General features: G+C 32.9%; 1 long non-coding RNA gene across 1 annotated transcript; it reads left to right on the forward strand.

The window, feature by feature from the left end:
- Window positions 1–549: 549 nt before the first annotated feature.
- LOC103489744 (uncharacterized) lies at window positions 550–8752 on the forward strand. The gene is made up of 6 exons (XR_001762667.2): window positions 550–974; window positions 1157–1187; window positions 4838–7538; window positions 7969–8052; window positions 8213–8321; window positions 8450–8752. It is a non-coding gene; the product is annotated as an uncharacterized LOC103489744 (long non-coding RNA).
- The last annotated feature ends 204 nt before the right edge of the window (window positions 8753–8956 follow it).

The following is an 8956-nucleotide window of genomic DNA, read 5'->3' on the forward strand; positions in this document are numbered from 1 at the left end:
AAATTGAGACTATGATTTTAACTTAGAATTTAGGTTTTTATGTTAGTTGGTGAGAAATTTGGTATAAAATTTGGATAAATGAGAGTGTTTTTTTTTATCACTTTCTAAGCTCAAGAGTTTTTATGAAACTTTTTCAATAGTTTAGGGGTATTTTTTTAAACAAAAACTTCAACCGTTTCCATCCAAAACTAATGATAAGAGTATTTTTGAATTATTTTTAAAAGTTTTAAGAATATTTTTTAAACTTTTGAAAGTTCAGGGTTATTTAAGAGCATTTTTTGTTATTGAACTACGTATTGTTATATATATATATATATGTAGGGGTAAAAAAGAGAACTAATTTAATAGAAATAATTCCTAATATAGTAATAAAAATCAAGATATTAGGAATTCTTTCTGTTAAATTAGTTCTATTTTTTACCCCTACATACACATAATTATGAATCAAAATTCTAAAAAGTTATGATTGTGGAAATGTAATTTGCAAATTCTAAAAGTTATGATTGAGGAAATGTAATTCAAAATATGATTAATTCTAAAAAAAGCTTCGTTCTGTCCCTTCTTCCATTTTTATAAGAAAAACAATCCATCTTCTCACTCATTTCAAATTTTGGGGTCTTTCTTCTTTAACGACAACTCTTTCTTCTCTCCGTCTCTCTCGCTCTCTTGTCTTCTTCATCTTCACTCTTCCTATCTCTCAATTTCCATTTCTGTAAAATTAAGCATTTTATGTAGCCAAGAAACCCTATATTGCGAGAAACCCATCTCGCCGATCCACTGCCATCTACTTCTCCTTGCCCAAACGGCACCGAAATCAAGGGCAACAAACCCCCTCGGAAACCCAAGTCGTCTTCCAAAGAAAATGCTCCACCATTAGATCCCAGCTCCATGGTTCTCGATTCCAAACCCTCGCTTGCTAGGTTGAAGACCGTTCCTGAGAATTCCATCTTGGGTTGTTCGATTCTTGAGTGAAGGTACTTTACGTGGTGTGATTATGGTGGTTTTGGTTTATTTTTGTCTTACTTTGGCCCGTGCCCTTTTTTTATGTCACTGGAGCTTGTGGTCGAGCATTTCACTAACCTTTAAGGAGTATAATTTTGACTTTTTTTTAGTTGAACCATTCTCTAATCCATAACCACATTTTCATTTTATGCAGTCAGTTGGTATCAGGTTTCTCTCATCCACAGGTATTGACTATATACGTGTTATTCACTTCATTTTCCTGTCCTGAAATGCTTAAAAGTCTATGTTGCAAGAGTGTTGGTATTTATGGTAACAATTTATTCTCTCTAGCTTTCATAACTTTCTATAGTTTGACATTCTACAGAAGCTGTTAGTATTTTTCTCAGGGGACTGCTAGGATAATGTAAATTGATGAGAAAGTTCTAATAAAAATATTGTTGCTTCAATGATTCTTTACAGCTCTATGTTAAGAACTTAGGTTGGGGTCATTATCAAAATTGTTTGTAAACCCCTTAGAAATTAAAATCCCGAAGTGTGCATTCTAAACTTCATGATGATTATGCTTTGACAAAACCCAAACTACTGAAATAATATTGAAAGCTTAAGAAATATACTATCTCCCATTTTATTCATGATATTTGGACCCTAGCTCTCTTGAGCACTCTTTCTAAAACCTAAAACCATTATACAATTGCCTCTCTACTCTTGATTTCACGTTTTTTAGCAAGGTTTTTTGGATTCTGTTCATTATGTCCATGGATTATCTTCCGACTCTAAGATGACTATTACTGCAGATTCTTCACATGCGGTCCTTGAAATGCCTGCAAATGATTTATGAAAACAGAAAAAGCAATAATAGATGATGATAAGGGTAGTTTGTCTGTAAAATTCGATGGAGATAGGATATCTTTTAACATGAATGAATCCATGAAATATCCTATAGAAATTTTTTCTCTCAACTTTTTAGAATCTATCTACTTTATTCCTGTGCATGTGATAACTTGTTAGGAAACAATTTTGAAAACCATGATGTTGATTATGAATCTCTTAAATACCATTTGTTTGAGGAGTATGCCTTTGATATGAAAAATTTTCTTTGTGAATATGACCATGCATATGTTAGTGAGGAAAATGTTTCTTTTAAGGAAAATCATGATTTAGATGAATCTTTGTATGATTAACCTATGAGTTAGCTATAAATGAAGATGAAAACTCACTATTAGATAGTTCCATTTACATAGATGAATCCATTGAAAGTGATACTAAAAAGAATCTAGTACTAGCTCAAAAACCTTCATGTGAACTAGAACAAAATTCATTAAATCTGAAATTCGACACAAAGGTTGAGTATATTGTGATGGAAAAAACAAAGCATTAGAGACATGCAGCATCGGAATTTAAAGGATCATGTTTTACTCTATATACATCTAAACGATTTAGAAGTTAACATGCATCTACTAAGCGATGGACTTAAACAAAAAGTCAAAAGGTAAACGATGTTCTTACCTTTGTAGTTCTGAACTTCTTCTTTAATCCAACGCTTCTCCTCTGCCTGAAAAACACGAACAGAGACAACCACCAAGTTAACCTACTATACTCAGGATCAAGAACGGAGTTGTGGGACTCGGTTTTGTGAAGTGAAATATTAAGAGAGAGATGAGGAGTGTATTATTTAGGTATTGTTAGAGAAAAACTCATTCATCTTCTATTCGGTAATGAGAAGTTTTTATATGAAATTTACTTGCAAATTGAATGTAAATTATTTCATATCTTATCAACACCTAATCAATTCATTAACTCTTTAATGAAATTAGTGGCTTTAAATTCATAATAATTTGCCACATTTTTCATTAACCGTTAATTAATAAAGTAATTAGTCAAATGGGCATTTAGGTCATTTGACCAACTTAAGTCAAAGTCAAACTTTGACTTTTCTTAGTCAAAAGTTAACTTTTGACTTTTTACTAATTTTCCCGTCTTGACTAATTCTAACCTCCCGAGTGTGAATCCATATTCATTTCTCTAAAATTTAAATCATATTTGAATATAAATCCGGTCAAAGTTCAAAATCAACATGTTGACTTTTTGACCATTCTCTAAACTTTTTAAGCTTTTAAATATGAATCTATATTCATATTTATTTAAATCATATTTAAACATAAAACTTAAAGTTTATTTCTACCGACTTATATCTTATATATTTGTCAGTTTCTCTTTCTTATCTTTATTCGAACAATTCGAATTACTTCAACATACTTATTCTTAGTTGAATCCATATGAGGTAGTAAAGGAACCTAATGGACCAATAGATCATGGACTCCAACGATTCGAGATTAATTGGTTAAACTCTTTTAGACCAAAGTTAATCAACATTTGTTAACTAAAAAAGTCATTCCACTAAAGACTCTTAGTTGCACTCCCCTCACTATAGATATATTTTTGTCCACCTGATATAACCATGATAGGTAATTCAATCCTTCACAGGTTGTTCGTAATCTTGGCTGGATCAAAATACTGTTTTACTCCCGAGATTATATCTTGCTCCTTAAGACTCACTGATCCACTATTGAACAATTGGTTTAAGGTTCAACCTATAAACCAGAATTCTTCTCGGGTCAATGAGAAGGTGCGACCCCTTGTTCAAGACTTGGATTCAGTCCTTAAGGGAACAACCTATATACTATCCCAGAAGTGGGTAAGAGTGAATTCCATCTTGCACCCTATGTCCTTAGCTATCCACTCGGTCTTACCCCTGAAATGGGAGGCTTATTGGGCCAGCGATGTTGAGCTATCCTCGCCTATGTAGATCTAAGGATACTACCGAATGAACAGAAGTTCATAGTTAACTCATGATTAAGATCAAGGTACCTAGGTCATCATAATTGAAAAGTCAGTTTATAGTTTACGGTGTTATAACTAAAAGTGACTACTTCGTGGTTCCAGTCTGATGCAAACCATTTACATAGGACACCCCCACTCCCATGTCTCTACATGAACGATTGAAGATTAACTCGTTTGTACTAACTACGAGCGGGCCGCATCCATAGTGTTTATCCAGAATAAGGTGCTCAACCTTATTCAGGCACTATAGACTATTTGGGTTATTAACTTGAACTTAATCCATGTTTATGTCTATACATAAAGTTCAAGTGTATTTGAAAAACTCAGTAAAATAGCCTCAGGATCTTTATTTATTGGTTTTAAGATTATAGTATTCAATAATAAATTTTATTGAATCAAATAACAAAGTATGAGTTTTAGGACACAAATTCCAACATATTGGTGAATCTTTGATATTTTCTAATAAAGAAACTTCCTTGGAACATTGCATGCATGTAGGCATAGAACCTAAACACGATCCCTCTCTTGAGCATGTTGACTATATGATACATAGTCCTTCTTTGGAATTTGTTGATCATGAAAATCTCTCTTTTGATGTCCCCACACATGTTAAAACATCAGATAATTTTGTTAATGATTGTTACAATCTTTCTTGTGACGATGCTTTACATGTAAACAATCTAGATTTAGAAGTTTGGACAATAATGTTGAATCTTTAAATGATCTACTTGATGAATACATAGATAAATATATTGTAGATACTTTTGGCCATTCCTCTCCCACTTGTGTGCATGAATTGAACTACTTAGAAGAAGTTATTGATGATAAGTTCTATACATTTTACTCCTTTCTTTCTAATTTTACTGTAACGGACCTTAAACAATGCATCACTGACCATGCCCTTAGAAGAAGTCATTGATGATAAATTTTGCACATTTTACTGCTTTCTTTTAAACTATGCACTTTTTTTTAAAAAAAATTAGGTTAACCTCTTTACTAAAATTTGATAGAAATTCTTGTTTTCTTTTTGTAGGAATAAAGGGAAATGAAGTATAACCAAACTTGGAACCTTTGCAAGCAAGCTTCCATGAAGAACTAGATTACAAGGAGAGGTTTTCTATTCCCTTTCTCGTTTTTCCATCCTTAGAATCTTGCTTGAAATGCTTTAAGGACAAAGAAAATTTTTAAGTGAGGTGGGTGGGGTTGTAGCCTTGCATGTTCAATGTCCTTTGAAAAATTTTCATTTTTCCAAAAATCCCTAAATTTTAAAATTTTTTCAAATGCTCTATTCTTAGAATAATTACCATGTCTACTTTGCTTTCTAGCTTAGAAAAGCATGTCTGCCCAACCTTTGAGCACAGAGCTCGGGTTTGTGATTGTATTTGTTATTTGAATATCTTAAATATGTCAAAAAATTCATACTTTGATAGCTTAGAAATGGGTAGAACACATGCTGTCCATTTTCTGAATATAGTGAATTATGTACATACTTAATAATATGAGCTGAAAACATATGTTGCTGTCTTTTTTATATTTATACCCCTCTTTTGGCCATACCCACTTGTATATGATTGTTTGGATGCCAAGTATGATTGTTAGTGAATGCTTGATTGCTTGTATAAAATAATTAATGCATGGATGCCTTTTCTTAGCTAGTCTTCTTTGTTGCTTAACTAGGACATGCCTATGATTCACTTGGTTGCTATATGTAAAAAAAAGTGAGGTTATCTTTGAGCACACACACAAAAAAAAAAAAAAAAAAACAAAAAGAATACAAATGCAATATGCATAATAGGTCATGATAAAAATAAAAGAGTTAAGTCGGCTAGGTTAGAATGAGTTGAGTTCCCTCAGTATCAAAGCTTGTGTAAGGAACTCTTCACTTTTGGCCTATGCAAAACCAGACTTGTCTAGTTCTTAAAGTTCTTAACCTAGCATCTTGTTGATCAAGGGCTTAGAAAAAAGAAGGAATCCTTCTCGATCCACAATAGGGAAAAAAAGTCTAAGGCGTTTTTAACTCTTTCTGAGCATGTCTAGAGTCAGAGTAGCAAAACTTGAGTGCATACTAAACATTGTTTTCATAGGGCAATTGTAGTTAAAACTTGTCTCCAACCGATAGCTAGCTTTCTTTGAATGATCAAATGAAAGTTAGAATAGCTTTAGATTGATTGTTGAGGCATAGAGTTAAGTTACTTAGTTGACTTGTTAAGAAGGCATCAAAGTTATACTTGCATGATTGTTTGAGATTTTACACTTAAGTTTGCTGTGTGCTTCTTACGCATGCTGCATGATTGACTGATCCTTATTAGAATTACTTTGTCGTGACAAGCAATAAGTGGGGGTGTTTGATGGGGCAATATTTTCATTTTGCATATTGTAAAAGAAAAAAGTTTGCATATTCTTGCCTTTTGAATTCATATTTTTCTTAAGTGGTACCATTAAGGATAGAAAATATAAAAACATTGAATGATCTATTTTCCTCTTCTTGCTTATAGTATATTAATGATCTTTACTCTACTTGCTTTTTGATGTATCTCTTCTTCTCTAAATAACATAGAAACCTTTGAAGACATAGGATTAATAGAAATAAGATTAAGAAGAGAGAGGAAAGAAAGAAACTTAGAAGAAAACACTTTAGGGTCAGACAACCATCAAGAAGATCCACCGGCGGTGGGAAATGCACTTAGTAAAAAACCCAAACTGAGGCTAGGGCATTAATTGCTAGAACGGCGAAAAATACTCAAACCTTTGGGAGTAGGACCGAGAATTCAAATTCTTCCTCTAGTGAGGTAAGTGAGCTTAAAAATCAAATGAGCTAGCTTATAAGCATGGTTAGAGGAGATAACAAACAATTGATGATTTGTGGGGTATATGGAAAAACCAGACACTTTAATGATCAATGCCCACAAGTAAAAGATGTCGACCTAGCTAATGGGTTTAGGAGATATGAACCACCAAGTTCCAACTTTTACAATCCTTCACAGAAGGATCACCCAAACCTTAAGTGGGGATCTCAAGAACCTAGACAAACATACCCATCAAATCCTTCTTCCTGAACAAACAATGTAAGATTTTCGAAAAGATACCTTAGCTTTTCTCATCGTATATCTCTCTTGTACTTTGAGTTTCTATTACTAATAAAGAAGTTTATCTCCATTTCAAAAAAAAAAAAAAAATACCTTAGCTTTTCAACATGAAACAAGGCTGGAATTTCTAGTTTAACTAGCCAAATATGTCAACTTGCTTCAACGATGAGTAAACTTGAGTCTAAGGGTAAGCTTCCTTCACGACCCGATTTTGCAAATGTAAGTGCCCTTACTTTTCATACTGATAAAGTTGTAGAAACTTCTAGTTTAAACTCTACTTTGCATTAGTCTAGCAACCCCTTTCTTGTTAAAAAGGATAAGGTAGATTCACATTCAGCTTCTTCTTCTTCAATTTGTACTTCTTCTTGTTCAAAACCTTTGAACAATGTTGCTAATGCTCCTTTTCCTTCCAAGTTAAATCCACCAGGGAAGGACAAAGCCAAAGATGAAGAACTTCTTCAAATCTTGAAGGTGATGGAGAGAAACTTTCCTTTACTTAGTGCGGTGCAACAAATTTCCAAGTATGCAAGTTTCTCAAGGAGCTTTATACAAAGAAGATAAGATATTCAGTCAAAGAAAACATCATTGTAAGTCAAAATGTTTCTGAATTAATCAAGAAAGATATTCCAAAGAAAAGCTTGGATCCAGGTATGTTCATCCTTTCTTGAGTGATAGAGAATAAACAAAGTAACTATGCCATGTTAGACCTAGGGGCCTCGATAAATGCTATGCCTATGCATGCTTTTAGAGAACTAGGGCTAAATAATTTGCAAAAGACCAATGTAAGCATCCAATTAGCAGATAGGTCCTATGTTAGCCCCTTAGGCATAGTTGAGGATGGCCTTATTAAAAAGGCTTCTTTGAAATATTTTGATCACGAAAATCTCTCTTATAATGCTTCCACCCATGTTACTGAGTTGGAAAATATGATTTGTGACAAATTTTCTAGTGTTGAAACTTTGCATATGAATAATTTAGAGTTATAAAGCTTGAATAAGAATGTTGATTCTTGATTCTTTCAAGAACATACTTGATGATTTTGTTAATTAGAAACTTTTGGTCATTCTTCTCCCTATAGTGTGCATGAGCTTCGCTACCTAGAAAAAGTTGATAAAAAGCATGAGTTAGAAGATGAAAATGCAAGCTTGGAGCAAAATGCAAGGTTAGAAAAAAAGGATTTCTTTCGTTTGATTCTTGCATTGAGGTTTCAAACTTTAGCCATCTTATCAACTACACCTTTTTAAGGAAAAAATATGCAAGGAATAAAACTTTTCCATCTAACATTTCTTGCTTTTCTCTTAATGATGATCACACACTCCTAGAACCAACTTCCTCCATCAATAGTCAACCAAAGCTTGGAAGGTCTTCAAGAATCACATAAAGAGGAAAGAAACTCTTGGTCATTGATTCGGGTTGAAGAGGGAGAATACGGTCGTGCAACTGACCTTAAACAATGCAAAATTTTACTGTTTTCTTATAAATTCTGCATATATATTTTTTTTATTTTTAGTTTAACTTCTTTACAAAAATTTGATAAAAACTATTGTTTTCTTTTTTAGGAATAAAGGGAAATGAAGTATAACCAAACTTGGAACCTTTGCAAGCAAGCTTCCATGAAGAACTAGATTACAAGGGAAAGTTTTATGTTCCCCTTCTCATTTTTCCATCCTTAGAATCTTGCTTAAAATGCTTTGAGGACAAAGAAAATTTTTAAGTGGGGGGTGGATGGGGTTGTAGTCTTGTATGTTCAATGTCCTTTGGAAAATTTTCATTTTGCAAAAGATGCCCAAACTTTAACATTTTTTCAAATGTTACATTCTTAGAATAAATACCATGTCTACTTTGCTTTCTAGCTTAGAAAAGCCTGCCTTCCCAACCCTTGAGCACGGAGCTCAGGTTTGTGATTGTGTTTATTATTTGAATATCATAAATATGTTGAAAATGCATACTTTGATAACTTAGAAATGAGGAGAACACATGCTGGCCATTTTCTGAATATAGTGAATTTTGTACATACTTAATAATATGGGCTGAAAACATATATTGTTGCCTTTTTTATATTAATA

This window comes from Cucumis melo, chromosome 1 (genome assembly GCF_025177605.1).
Source record: "Cucumis melo cultivar AY chromosome 1, USDA_Cmelo_AY_1.0, whole genome shotgun sequence".
Taxonomy (NCBI): Eukaryota; Viridiplantae; Streptophyta; class Magnoliopsida; order Cucurbitales; family Cucurbitaceae; genus Cucumis; species Cucumis melo.